Here is a 12,578-nt window from a genome sequence, read left to right on the forward strand (position 1 = left end):
AGATGAATATTTCAGTAATTTGTATGCAGAGGTGAAGAGGGCGTCTTTGCATTGCATTGAGGTGCTGTGATATTTAGCATGAGCATCTTTGATCTCAAAGAGAAAGACAAGAGTGCAAGATGTAAAACTAAGTGTGATGTACTCCATGGAAAATATTGATTTGAAATCTAAGTCGCACCATAGCCAAAGGGAACAATGCATATTTGAGGCTCATTATTTCATGTTCAAAGCATAAAAAATTTGCTCCAACCAGACACTCATAGTTTTACCTCAGTGTGTTTAATTGCTATTTGAAACGGCCTCAGTTTCCCTCTGCTCTGTGAATTAGACAGTAACTGAAGCTGAAATGTGTTAACTCTGACAAATGGCTGTGGTATTAAGAGTTGCATCTCTGTTGTTCATTTATGCTAATGATATGAAGGTGGACACAGATATAGTCACACAGACATCTATATTCCCACTTTGAATCAGCAGCTTTATTACTTACTGTGTGTGTGTGTGTGTATATATATATATATATATATATATATATATATATATATATATATATATATATATATATACATACATAATACCGTAGTAACAAGACTCGTACTGCAGCACAAAGTCGCTTATAATTCATTCTTTAATGTTAATATTAGACATAATACAGCTACAGTTGTCTGTGACACAGCGGGATACTAATACTTCTGGTTCTTTCACAATACTGGATGGTACTAATTAAAGACAGTTGGGGGAGCATGATAATATCCATTAATCGTCAAATGCTATAGGAGTCAATGCACAAGAGAGAACTGCTGTGTCAGGAAGAGACCAAATCAAGTCTTTGTGCTGAGACTTTTACCTGGTCACTGCACAGTCCCAAATGAACTGGCCCTCCATCACTACTAAGTAATTGCAAAGAGCTTGACACAGAGAGAAAGAGACAGTGAAAGAAAGAAAGAAAGAAAGAAAGAAAGAAAGAAAGAAAGAAAGAACCAACATTTAACCATTTGCCAGATGCTTTTATCCAAAGTGCCTTTTCCTGTTGTTACCGTTTTATTATTGTGTTTAATTTATTACTACCTTATTTATATTTTTATGAAATAAATTCCGCTACATCTTCCTTTACATATATATTTATATAAAGGAAGAAAATCAAAGAGAAACAACAAAAGAAAGAAAAAGATAAAGGCAGTTGTCCTAAGTTCTTTCAGAAGTGCCCATGATGCAATCTTCTGTAACTCCAGCAGCCAGATGAGGCTGTAGATGAATAGGATAGAAATGCTCTTATCAGTGCAGTGAATATGATGCACAGCAACAAATATTCCATACAAAACTCAATTTGTCCCCAAAAAAGACACATTAGATATTGCATCAGAAAGAAGCAGGCACAAGTGCACACCATTATTAGAATAAGGAACACAAATTTGCAGATGTGCAAAGTACCTGCACAGTGAAAAATAGTGGACCTGAGAGAGTAAGAGAGATACATTTTTTATAGATTTTTTTACAGGTATATGTTCAGATGGGTATGTAGCCTACTGCACACACTGTAAAATAATCATATGATCAATAAGTACAGGTGCTGGTCATATAATTGGAATATCATAAAAAAGTTGATTTATTTCAGTAATTCCATTCAAAAAGTGAAATTTGGATATTATATTCGGCAACGGTTGCTTCAAGCAACGTAGATTCTGTGCCTCTCCTCTCTTCCTCCAGACTCTGGGACCTTGATTTATAAAGGAAATGCAAAATTTACTTTCATCAGAGAACATAACTTTGGACCACTCAGCAGTCCAGTCCTTTTTGTCTTTAGACGCTTCTGACGCTGTGTCTTGTTCGAGAGTGGCTTGACACAAGGAATGCGACAGCTGAAACCCATGTCTTGCATACGTCTGTGTGTGGTGGTTTTTGAAGCACTGACTCCAGCTGCAGTCCACTCTTTGTGAATCTCCCCCACATTTTTGAATGGGTTTTGTTTCACAATCCTCTCCAGGGTGCGGTTATCCCTATTGCTTCCAAACTTTTCCTTTCTTTCGCCTCTCTATTAATGTGCCTGGACACAGAGCTCTGTGAACAGCCAGCCTCTTTAGCAATGACCTTTTGTCAGTTTTGTGAGTGCCACAGACTGATCGACTCCATGCCACGCCGCATTGCTGCAGTAATTCAGGCAAAATGAGCCCCAACTAACTATTGAGTGCTGTACATGCTCATACTTTTCATTTTCATACTTTTCAGTTGGCCAACATTTCTAAAAATCCTTTTTTTGTATTGGTCTTAAGTAATATTCTAATTTTCTGAGATACTGAATTTGGGATTTTCATTAGTTTTCAGTTTTAATCATCACAATTAAATGAAATAAACATTTGAAATATATGAGTCTGTGTGTAATGAATGAATATAATATCCAAATTTCACTTTTTGAATGGAATTACTGAAATAAATCAAAACTTTTTGATGATAGTTATTCTAATTATATGACCAGCACCTGTATACATTATGTATGTATATATATATATATATATATATATATATATATATATATATATATATATATATATATATATATATATTAATATATGACAATATGTTTTTACATTGCTTTAACTCATTAATATAAGTTAAGCAATTTTCAACCTTATTTTAAAAGTTATAAGATTCTACTAAGCTTTTAAATCAGTTTAATGTAATTTAAGTTGAAATTACTTAGATATCCAATTTGATTGTACTTTAAATTGTAAATGTAAGGCTTTTTCACAGTGCATGTGTGTATTTTTTTAATCCTGACAAACAAAAAAACACTTCACACTTATTTGTATGCAATTCCACAAGCTCTGCTGCCTGACCTCTACTGTAATACCACTGATAAATTCATGCCTGACCACTGCAGTTGTCCTTTCATGACCCCACCTATTGCAGAAAACGATAAAAAAGGAAAGCAACACAAAGGAGAAACTTAATATGAATATCACTCGTCAAAACACACAGGAAGGTCACATGGACTTGGAACCAAACAATGTGAATTACAGCAATGCACTTTTACCCTGCAGGCTGAGTGCTGAACGGTTTTGAGCAATAAGTGAAAGTGAACACTACACACTCAAAACACATGGGATTCATAGTGACACAACATGAGAGAAAAGCGGTGTAGTAGAACGCTGTCTAGAGATGACCACATTTTCAGCCATTGTTTTCTTAAATCCAAAGGGATAACAACACACTTTGGAAGTTCATTTAGCGTTCAGGAATAGTATCAACACCAAAGGCGTGTCTGCCACCAGGGACATAGGAGACCAAAAAAAGTTCCCCAACCACTTTTCAAATCAACTATACTCCCTGATTTGAAAGAAAATCTGTATCGAAAGCATGAAAATCTCCATGAAATACTCAACTGCTATACAAAAATTTCACACAGAGATTCTAGAAAATACACTGATAATGGGGATTTATGGGATTTTTCCCGGGATTGTTTGATTTTGGTTCATTCACACTGCCAGTGATTTTCCGGAATCTGTGCGTGCACTCACACATCCTATAAAGATCCCGTAAAGACACGTGACATTGATGTGACGTGTAATGTCTCAGCAGTGTCTTAAGTTTGCTAATTAGATCATAAATTAGCGCATCACGTACCGTTTCACTCAAGCTGGCGAACAATCTCAGCTTCATCACTACGACACACCCTTTACGGCATTGATTACGGCTTTTGTTCACACAGGGCACGTTCCAGGATAGATCCGAGCAATGCTAGCACCCCATCCCGGGATCAATGCCGAAAATAATCCCGGGACGTGTTTGCGTTCACACAGAAGGCACTCTGTCAATTTTCCGAGATCAACGCACTGTTTGAAAGGGGCTAGTGTTTCCATGACAACCATGTCACTCATTCTCAAGCCTCCCAGTAACTAGTCACCATCATCAATCATCAATGGTTAAACATCTGCATTATGTTTTGGGACATATGGCTGTGTTGATGTGTTTATACATCATCAGCCTTGATTTTTTTCATAATTTCTACAGTGAAAAAAAAAAAAATTTCTGAGTTGTTTCAAATACTACTAATCAAGCTCTGAAAATGGCTAGTTTTGATATTGCAGGATCTGTGACATCACACTGGCAAATATATTTTCATTTGACTGCCTCCTGAGTAAGATATTGATTATAGTTAAACATTATCGCACCATAGGACCCACCCACTGGCATTCAGTCGCCTACACTGGATGTTAGCGTTGTGTCGCGTCAAAATCAAATAGAACCCATTATATTTACTGACGCTGTCTACTCTGAGTACAGTATACAGATGCAGGTTCAGTTTCTTACACACTCCATGCACTGGAGTCTGTCAACAACAGGGCAAATGGAAGAGTGGAAGAACATTCCCTTTGTTTGCAGCATATTGTTTTGTAAATGAGGCACAGTGTAATGGAGAGTTCAAAACTTTTGTTGAAATATGCAGCAGCCAACTATATTGGATTGGACAACAACTGCATAACAAACGGTAAACATTTTCACAATGCTTTGTCTGTAAATGACGGTTTTCCGCATATACTGTCCAAAAGTATTAGACGCGTTAGTATAAAAGTAAAAAAACACACAAAAAACCCTTGCTTAAACCATTTATATCTTTTGCTGTCATGTGTCAGTACTTATATTTTTGTATTTCCAAACATTCTTTTAGTCATTCATTCTAATAATCCAGTGAGATATTTGTATGTTCAAGTAGTCTAAACCTTTTAAATTTCAACTCAATTTCTAAACTTCATTTTGAATCAATGTAGCAAAACAGGATGTAGAATTGCAATTTATATAATATAATAAAGTAATGAATAAAATAATTGAAATGTGAAGAAAGTTTTTAAAAAATAAACTAAATTAAACAAAGCTTTTGTGGGCCGAGGAAGAGGAACGATTTATGTTTTAAAATGTTTTACCTGGGATGCATTTCTTTGAAATTCAATGACGTAAATTCCTTCACTGCAGTAAATTCCTTTTGCTGCCATTCCAATGCAAATTCCAATTCAACTTCCTGTGAGGTGTGGTCAATTCAATTCAGATTGAACTAAAAGAGAGCCGATCTTTCAATTCTGTATTTTGCGCAGCCACTAGTTGTGTGATAATCAATAACTTTGTTCCCAGAATCAGTCCATTATTGCTGCACCTTGCCGAACCCATTACAGAGACCTAATGCATCTTAAGGGACTCCAGCCCTCCTACAGATGGCAAGAACTTTGATGCATGATTCCTTGCTTCCACTGTACCAGGATTATTATGCTGCTACTCAATCAACCCCCTGCTTTCCTTGACTTTTGGAGGCATTTGTGAAAATAAATCTATATCAACTCTGTGTCATACAGTAATGAATATGTGCTTGTACGTATATGCATGTGTTTGAAGGGGTTAGACGGTGACTATAACATCTTTGAACAGCCGTCTGCAGAGACCTTAAAAGCTCACTAAAATGGAAATGTAGTTAAATATAGATTGATTAGTTTGTTTGTTGTAGATTGATGTTTTCAGAATACATTTTGCATTTTTTATCTCATTTATCTGAACTAAACAATACGGCGTGCCACCATGTTCACCATAAAATGTCAGGAAATATCAGGAAGGTGCTCACCACATGGAGAAGAGATCTTCCCCTTGGCCATGTTTTTGTTCTACTAAAGAGCCTTCTCGTTAGGGTTTGTCTTTTAAATCTGCAAGAAAGCACAACATAAATTAATTAAATAAGATCAGAGATGAAACAGAGAGAGAAAAAAATGTCAAATTAGGAAGCAACCAACACAAAAATGCAATCAAGAGTTTGGAGAAGCTCACAACACAAGCAAACAGAACACCCTTATGAATGTGGAAACCAACACAGTATGTACCACGAGTGCTGTCTGCAAGCTCTAGGTTTCCCGACTTTACCCCGTAATCTCTAGGGCTCTACTTTAATATGCGCTTCTAGCAAAGTCTGGGCCAAGCCACAATGAAACTTTTGCACAATCAATATCATGTAATATGTACAAAGCCCCACATGAAAAAAGAGGCTTTACCTTTTTTTCCGCTTCCTCTATCCTCTTATGCACTACACAGGACGCTGCTCTGTGACACAGGACATTGTTCTTGTTATTTAAACCCCTGGAATCTCGCAGCAAGGATTCGGAATATCTATATCCAAGTCCTTCCGCGCCTCTCCTCTCTGCCTTGTGGAAATCATTTTATTCTGACAATATTTCTCTCTTTCTTTTACTCTCTGCAAAGACACTAATGAGTCTCTCTATACAGGCCTGACGGTAGACAGAGGCAAGGTGATTATGCAAACACAAGGTCCAGAATTACTAATTAAAGCTGGGGGATATGTAGAAGACAACCGTGTAGTAGAAAAAAAAAGTAGAAAGTTTGTTTCTGGACTCTCTTGTAAAAATCAGTCCTGACACTTAGTGCTATTAGTAGCCCATTAAGCAGTTCAAGGACAGTAGCTGTCCTCCTGTTTGATCACTTATTCTCCGGATCTCGTTGTTATGCCTGGTGACTAAGATCAAGATGACTGGAGAATATCCATGGCCTTGCTAAGAAAGTGTGCAACCTAAGTAAAATTATTATTTTATTTACATCTTCCTTTGTTCAAACATAATAAGGCAAGTTTTAGTGCCATATGGATGTATAATATTTCAAAAGCACAAGCTGTAAAGCCCCTTAATATTGATTCATGCCAGTGGGTGTTAAAATCCACACAGAAAAAGTAGGACAGCTCAACCTGTGCAAGGTGAAATGACAATACGTGCCTTCCCTTTCTTACTTCCCTAAACATACTTGTTATATGTGTTCATTAAATGGATCACAGGAGAGAGGACAGCAAATAAATCCATTTCAACCCCTTCCTTAATCATCGGCAGTAGTTTCCCCAAAGCCACTGTCATGGAGAACACATTGGGACTATCAGCTTGTCATTGTTCTCTCAGACGGTGTGGCATAAATTGGCTCTCTCTTTAAAGAAGAGAATGCTGTGCTTTACATGTAAGATGCCTGGTTAGAACATCCAATTTTAGTTATAATTCATTACTTTTCAGAAAGGTAGTCTCAGAAATCTGGTTTATAGTTATTTTTTCAAAGTTTTTGATAACTAATAACTGAAGCCTTTGTCCTTGATAGTTCCAGTTTTTCTTTTCTGAAAGGATCTCAGCTTGTCAAAACGATAAAGGCATTAAAAAAAGCACCTGGGTATATTTTCTGAAGACTTATGTTTCACTTTCTTTGATAAAGATGCATTTTATTTAACAAAACTTTTTCATATTTCAAAAGAAATCAAGTGCAAATTGGTTTTGTAACGTTAAAGGGGTAATTCACCCAAAAATGTAATATCTGTCTGTCACTGTGTCTGGTTGTGTTTCCCTGGGTTGTCACTAGAGGTCCTCGTTCTCACGGTGTCTTTCACGTTTGACTTCATTTCCCAGCATTCTGTCTGTCACTCATCAGTTCACTGCACTCAGCTGTTTCCCGTCACTTTGTTAGTTCTGTGTGTTTATATTCCTGTGTTAGTGTTCATTGGAGTCCTTGTTAATGTCTGACAGTTCTTGAGTCAGAGCCGGAGCCAGTGTCTGTTCCTGAGCCGGAGCCAGTGTCTGTTCCTGAGCCCTGGCCGCCCGAGGGCCCTTCACCGCCCTGGCCGCCCGATGGGCCTTCTGCTTCACCCTGGCCGCCAGTTGGACTGATGTCTCCGCCCTGGCCGCCCGATGGGTTGTCTGCTTCGCCCTGGTCGACTGTTAAGTCGTCACTTTGTGTTCTTGTTTCCCTGCATGGTCCTGGTCCTGGCCCTCCCATCCCTCCCTCGGATTTCCCACGTTCCTCCCTCCTCTTGAACTCTTGTATTGTCTTGTTTTCCGTTATGGAGCGTCTGGTAGCCGCTCTGTTGAGAGGGGGTTCTGTCGCAGTGTCTGGTTGTGTTTCCCTGGGTTGTCACTAAAGGTCCTCATTCTCACGTTGTCTTTCACGTTTGACTTCATTTCCCAGCATTCTGTCTGTCACTCATCAGTTCATTTCACTCAGCTGTTTCTCGCCACCTTTTTAGTTCTGTGTGTATATATTCCCTGTCTGTGTTAGTGTTCATTACGGAGTCCTTGTTAATGTCTGACACTTCTTGGTCTGTGCCTACCTGTTCCTTGTGTTCTTTGTTGCGTCTTGGATTGATTATATGGTATTTGACCCTTGCCTGGACTGGTTATGATTTACGGATTACCCAATAAATAACATCAAACTGCAATTGGATCTGCTGTCTCTCTCCCGTGTGTGTCGTGACACTTTCATCATCAGAAGAAATTTTTGCCCATGCATTCAACAAAAAGTCAACAAAAACTTTACTTGTATGGAAAAAAAGAGACATTTTCAAAATATCCTCTTTGTATTCCACAGAGGAAAGAAAGTCATTGGATGAATCCAAAATCGCCCCCTAAACCCTCAATCACTGTTCCCTACGTTAGTCCCCTAATACTGTTCACTTAAAGGAGTAAATGAAAACGAGTCAGCGAATTCAGACTGCCGTTGAGCGTACATCGGTTGTACACTCGTTATTGCAATGCAATGCAGGATTGAATAAGTGCACTCAATAACTTTCACTATGGTTTCGGACACCACTATAAATGGCTGCTATTAAAGTTCCATTTTATTAAATCGCCCCCTATACCCTCAAATAGGATGTTTTTTGAGGGTATAGGGGGCGATTTCGGATTCAGTCATTGTCACGCCTGCCAGCCCGAGTGCCTATGATAGTCACCAGATAGGACTCCTTTCGTCTTTTTTATATCATCATGGACTGCATTCCCCATAACCCATTGCCCTGACCAATAATTGTTTGATCGTTTCCACCTGTGTTACCCTTGTTAACTCTGCTTGTATAAGCCCCATTTATTCAATTACTAGTGATGGATGAAACAAAGCTTTACAAAGCTTTGAATTAATTGATTTAAACTGTTTTGAAGAGTTCGAAACGCCACACGCTGGTGAAACCTACAAAACATTGGACAGGCAACAAAAAGTCTAAACATGCATAAAAACACTTTTTATAAAACCAATGCAAATGTTTTTTTGTTTTTTTTTAAATCTATCAATTAACTAATCATCGAATAAGAGCATATCAAGTGTCTTTATACTTGATATGTGTCTGTATACTTGATATGTGCTTATGTGTTATTTTTTCAATTTTCAGGTCTTGTTTTTTTGTTGCATGGATTGCTCAGCTAAACAGGCCAATAAGACTATTAACTACTATTGTTCATTTTAATTATCCTAATGTCTGATTAAAACATGTACACATGTATAAAATGGATCAGAAATCAAGTAAAACCCATAGAGACTTGTTCAATGTTCCACCCACCAGCGGTGAACCATTGACATTTCGAAACGTTTTGAAACAGTTATGATGTAACAAAGTCTCTTTTACTGAAATCACATTACTTTCGCAATTTTATGCAAGCTTCAAACCAATGATTCGAAACAAAAGATTCGTAAAGGTTTAAAAGCTTTATGAAGCTGTGTTTCGAATTCGCCCATCATTATCAACACAATGCATTTCTGAGCGATATTTTGGTTTTCTGTCACATAACTGCTCAACGAAGAAGAAGAAGAAGAAGAAGAAGAAGTTTTATTTATATAGCGCCTTTCCAAAGCTCAAGGTCGCTTTACATGGTACCTTTATAATACATTTAACACTGACGCACAACTTTACAATCACAAAGGACACATATAATCACATTTAGGCGAAGTACATGTTAAACAGATATGTTTTTAACTGTGTCTTGAAAGCAGTCACTGATGAGATATTTCGAAGTGAAAGGGGCAGTGAATTCCATAATGTTGGCGCATTAACACTGAATGACCTTCCACCTACTGTAGATAATCGAAAACGAGGGATGGACAGTAAACCAAGTTCAGTTGATCTGAGAGAGCGTGCAGGACGGTAGGTGAAAAGTAGATCAGACAAATATGGGGGTGCAAGACCGTTTAATGCCTTATATGTTAAAAGCAATACCTTAAAGTGGATACGTGATGAAACAGGTAACCAGTGAAGGTCATGAAGCACCGGAGTAATGTGAGAAGAACGCCTGGTGGAGGTGAGAACTCTTGCTGCTGAGTTTTGGACGTACTGCAATCTTGCAATAAGTTTTTTGGGAAGGCCAAGAAATAAAGCATTGCAATAATCCAGACGTGATGTGATTGATGCATGAATTAAGAGTTCGGCGTCAGCTAAAGTGAGAGATGGTCTTAGACGAGCAATATTTCGAAGATGAAAGAAAGAGTTTTTAACAATGGAAGAAATATGAGAGCCAAAAGACAGAGTTGAGTCAAATAAGACACCGAGGTTGCGAGTCAGTGATGAAGGCTTTATATGGAAACCATCAATATAGAAGGACTGGTCCATCCTTTTGACTGAAACTGGAGAACCAATCACTAATATCTCAGTTTTATTATCATTTAATTTGAGGAAGTTAAGGGACATCCAATGCTTTATGTCCCTGATGCATGCAGTGAGTGAGTCAGGCAGGGATGGTCTATCGGAGCTGGTGGTGAGGTAAATTTGGATGTCATCTGCATAGCAATGGAATTGTAGTCCATGCCTGCGTATGATGCTACCAAGTGGGTGTATGTAGATGATAAACAAGAGTGGACCAAGAACCGAACCTTGAGGAACGCCCCGTGTAAGTAAATTGGTGGCAGAATTATGACCATAATTATGAATTATGAACGACACAAAGGTTGAGGATTCCAAGTGCAGTAGTTTATTAGGGTAATCCAGAATCTTAATCTATACAACAGGTAAAAGTTCAAACCCATGAAACAGAAAACCAGAAGTGCGCTCAAAAATACAGGTTTGAAACTAAGTAAATGTAAATAAAAGTACGTAAATAATAGAATTGTCATTTTTGGATGAACCATCAATTTATACGTCATATACACTATCGTTCAAAAGTTTGAGGTAATTTTTTTTTGTAAAAAATGAATACTATTCATTAAATGCATTACATTGATCAAAAATGACAGAAAATACATTTATAGTGTTATAAAAATATTTCTATTTCAAAAAAATGCTTTTATTTTGAACTTTCTAATCATCAAAAATAGTCATCTAATCATCAAATTCCACAAAAATTCACAATGCAGCACAATGGCTTTCAATATTAATAAGAAATGTTTCTTGAGCACTAAATCAGAATATTAGAATGCTTTCTGAAGCATCATGTGACACTGAAGACCAGAGTAATGACTGCTGAATGCTGAATTCCACTTTGCATCACAGGAATAAATTACATTTTATAAACATTTTATAAAAGAAACAAACAAATAAAACAACTGAGATCTAAACTGTAATAATAGTTCACAATAGTACTCAGAGCCGGTCCGAGCCTTTTGGGGGCCCTAAGCAGAATTTGATTTGGGGCCCCCTCCCACTACGCAAAGTCACCTGTGCTTGACGATTATTGAGACAAATGTCACACAATAATGACACATTATAAATTAATACAGTGAGGTTATAAATTAATACAAAATAAATGCTTAGTAAAAAATAGATTCCTACTTAAAAAGTTTTAACTTTTACTTTACTCTTTTACTAACTCTTTGAAACTTCTTAAAACAAACTGCCTCAAAACATATAAAAATAAATTATTTGCTAAAATAATGACAAAACTGAGAAATCAAAAACATATTAAGAGCAAGGGTTCAACAATGACAATTATTGTTGAAAACTGTAAAAATATAATTATTTCTCAACTGTCTCAATACAGTGTAACTGTCCTCAAAAAACAAAAGTCTGTTACTATAATACCGGTAATGATTTACTGGCGCTCGTTGTATGTGTGTATGCAATCTATTTTTCCCCTCGGGGCTTGCCGTACATAGGAATGGCTCGTGCGCACTTGAGTGTTTCGGGTTTTTGGAGTTAGTGATCTGATGTGTGGTATTATAAAGTGGAGAAGAGTTCAAACTGCTATGTTTATTATTTATTCAAACTGCTACCCTTACACCTAGAAGGTTAAGTTCCCCTGCGGCTCTTTTCTCCAACTTAAACCGATACCGTGACTATGCGCAGTTGAGCACGGATAGTCTATGCACTCGCGAGGTGTCTAGATTATGCGCATGACTTAAACGCTGGCAGACACAGCAGCAGTTGTTGGCAGGTATATTGATCATGAAATCAGAATTTTCTTGTCTTGAATTAATCATTCATTCATTCATTCATTCATTTATGTCACTTGTTTAAGTCATCTAAAAAAAAAAAAAAAGTAAACTCGATTGGGGTGATCAATCAGCCGCTTAGTTCGCTTATGCCTCGGGCCGGCCCTGATAGTACTGTTTTCACTGTATTTTTATCAAATAAATACAGCCGTGGTGAGTATAAGATATGTCCTTCTTATCTTGCTAAATATTTCCTAGAGTATAAGATATAACCTTCTAAAACTCAACAAAGACAAAACAGAACTCATGGTGTTTGCCCCGCTGTCACTTCTTAAAAATGTTGATGACATTATACTGGATGTGGATGGCTGCTCAATCTCTGCATCTCTTAAAGTACGCAACCTTGGCGTCATCATGGACTCCTCTCTCCTTCCAACAAC

At 37.4% G+C, this 12,578-nt stretch overlaps 1 protein-coding gene across 4 annotated transcripts in view; it reads right to left on the reverse strand.

The window, feature by feature from the left end:
* The window catches only part of lingo2 (leucine rich repeat and Ig domain containing 2), a 356,001-nt gene that overhangs the window by 152,713 nt on the left and 190,710 nt on the right, over positions 1-12,578 (reverse strand). For 2 of the 4 annotated variants that reach the window (XM_077247798.1, XM_077247800.1), the window contains exon 4: positions 5,603-5,681. The exons of the other annotated variants lie outside the window; for them this stretch is intronic. The gene's annotated coding sequence lies outside the window, so the exon portion shown is untranslated. The remainder of the gene's footprint in view (positions 1-5,602; positions 5,682-12,578) is intronic. 4 annotated transcript variants of the gene reach the window in all.

This window comes from Siphateles boraxobius, unplaced genomic scaffold (genome assembly GCF_051911475.1).
Source record: "Siphateles boraxobius isolate OS27281-9 unplaced genomic scaffold, OSU_SipBor_1 3, whole genome shotgun sequence".
NCBI classification, from domain to species: Eukaryota; Metazoa; Chordata; class Actinopteri; order Cypriniformes; family Leuciscidae; genus Siphateles; species Siphateles boraxobius.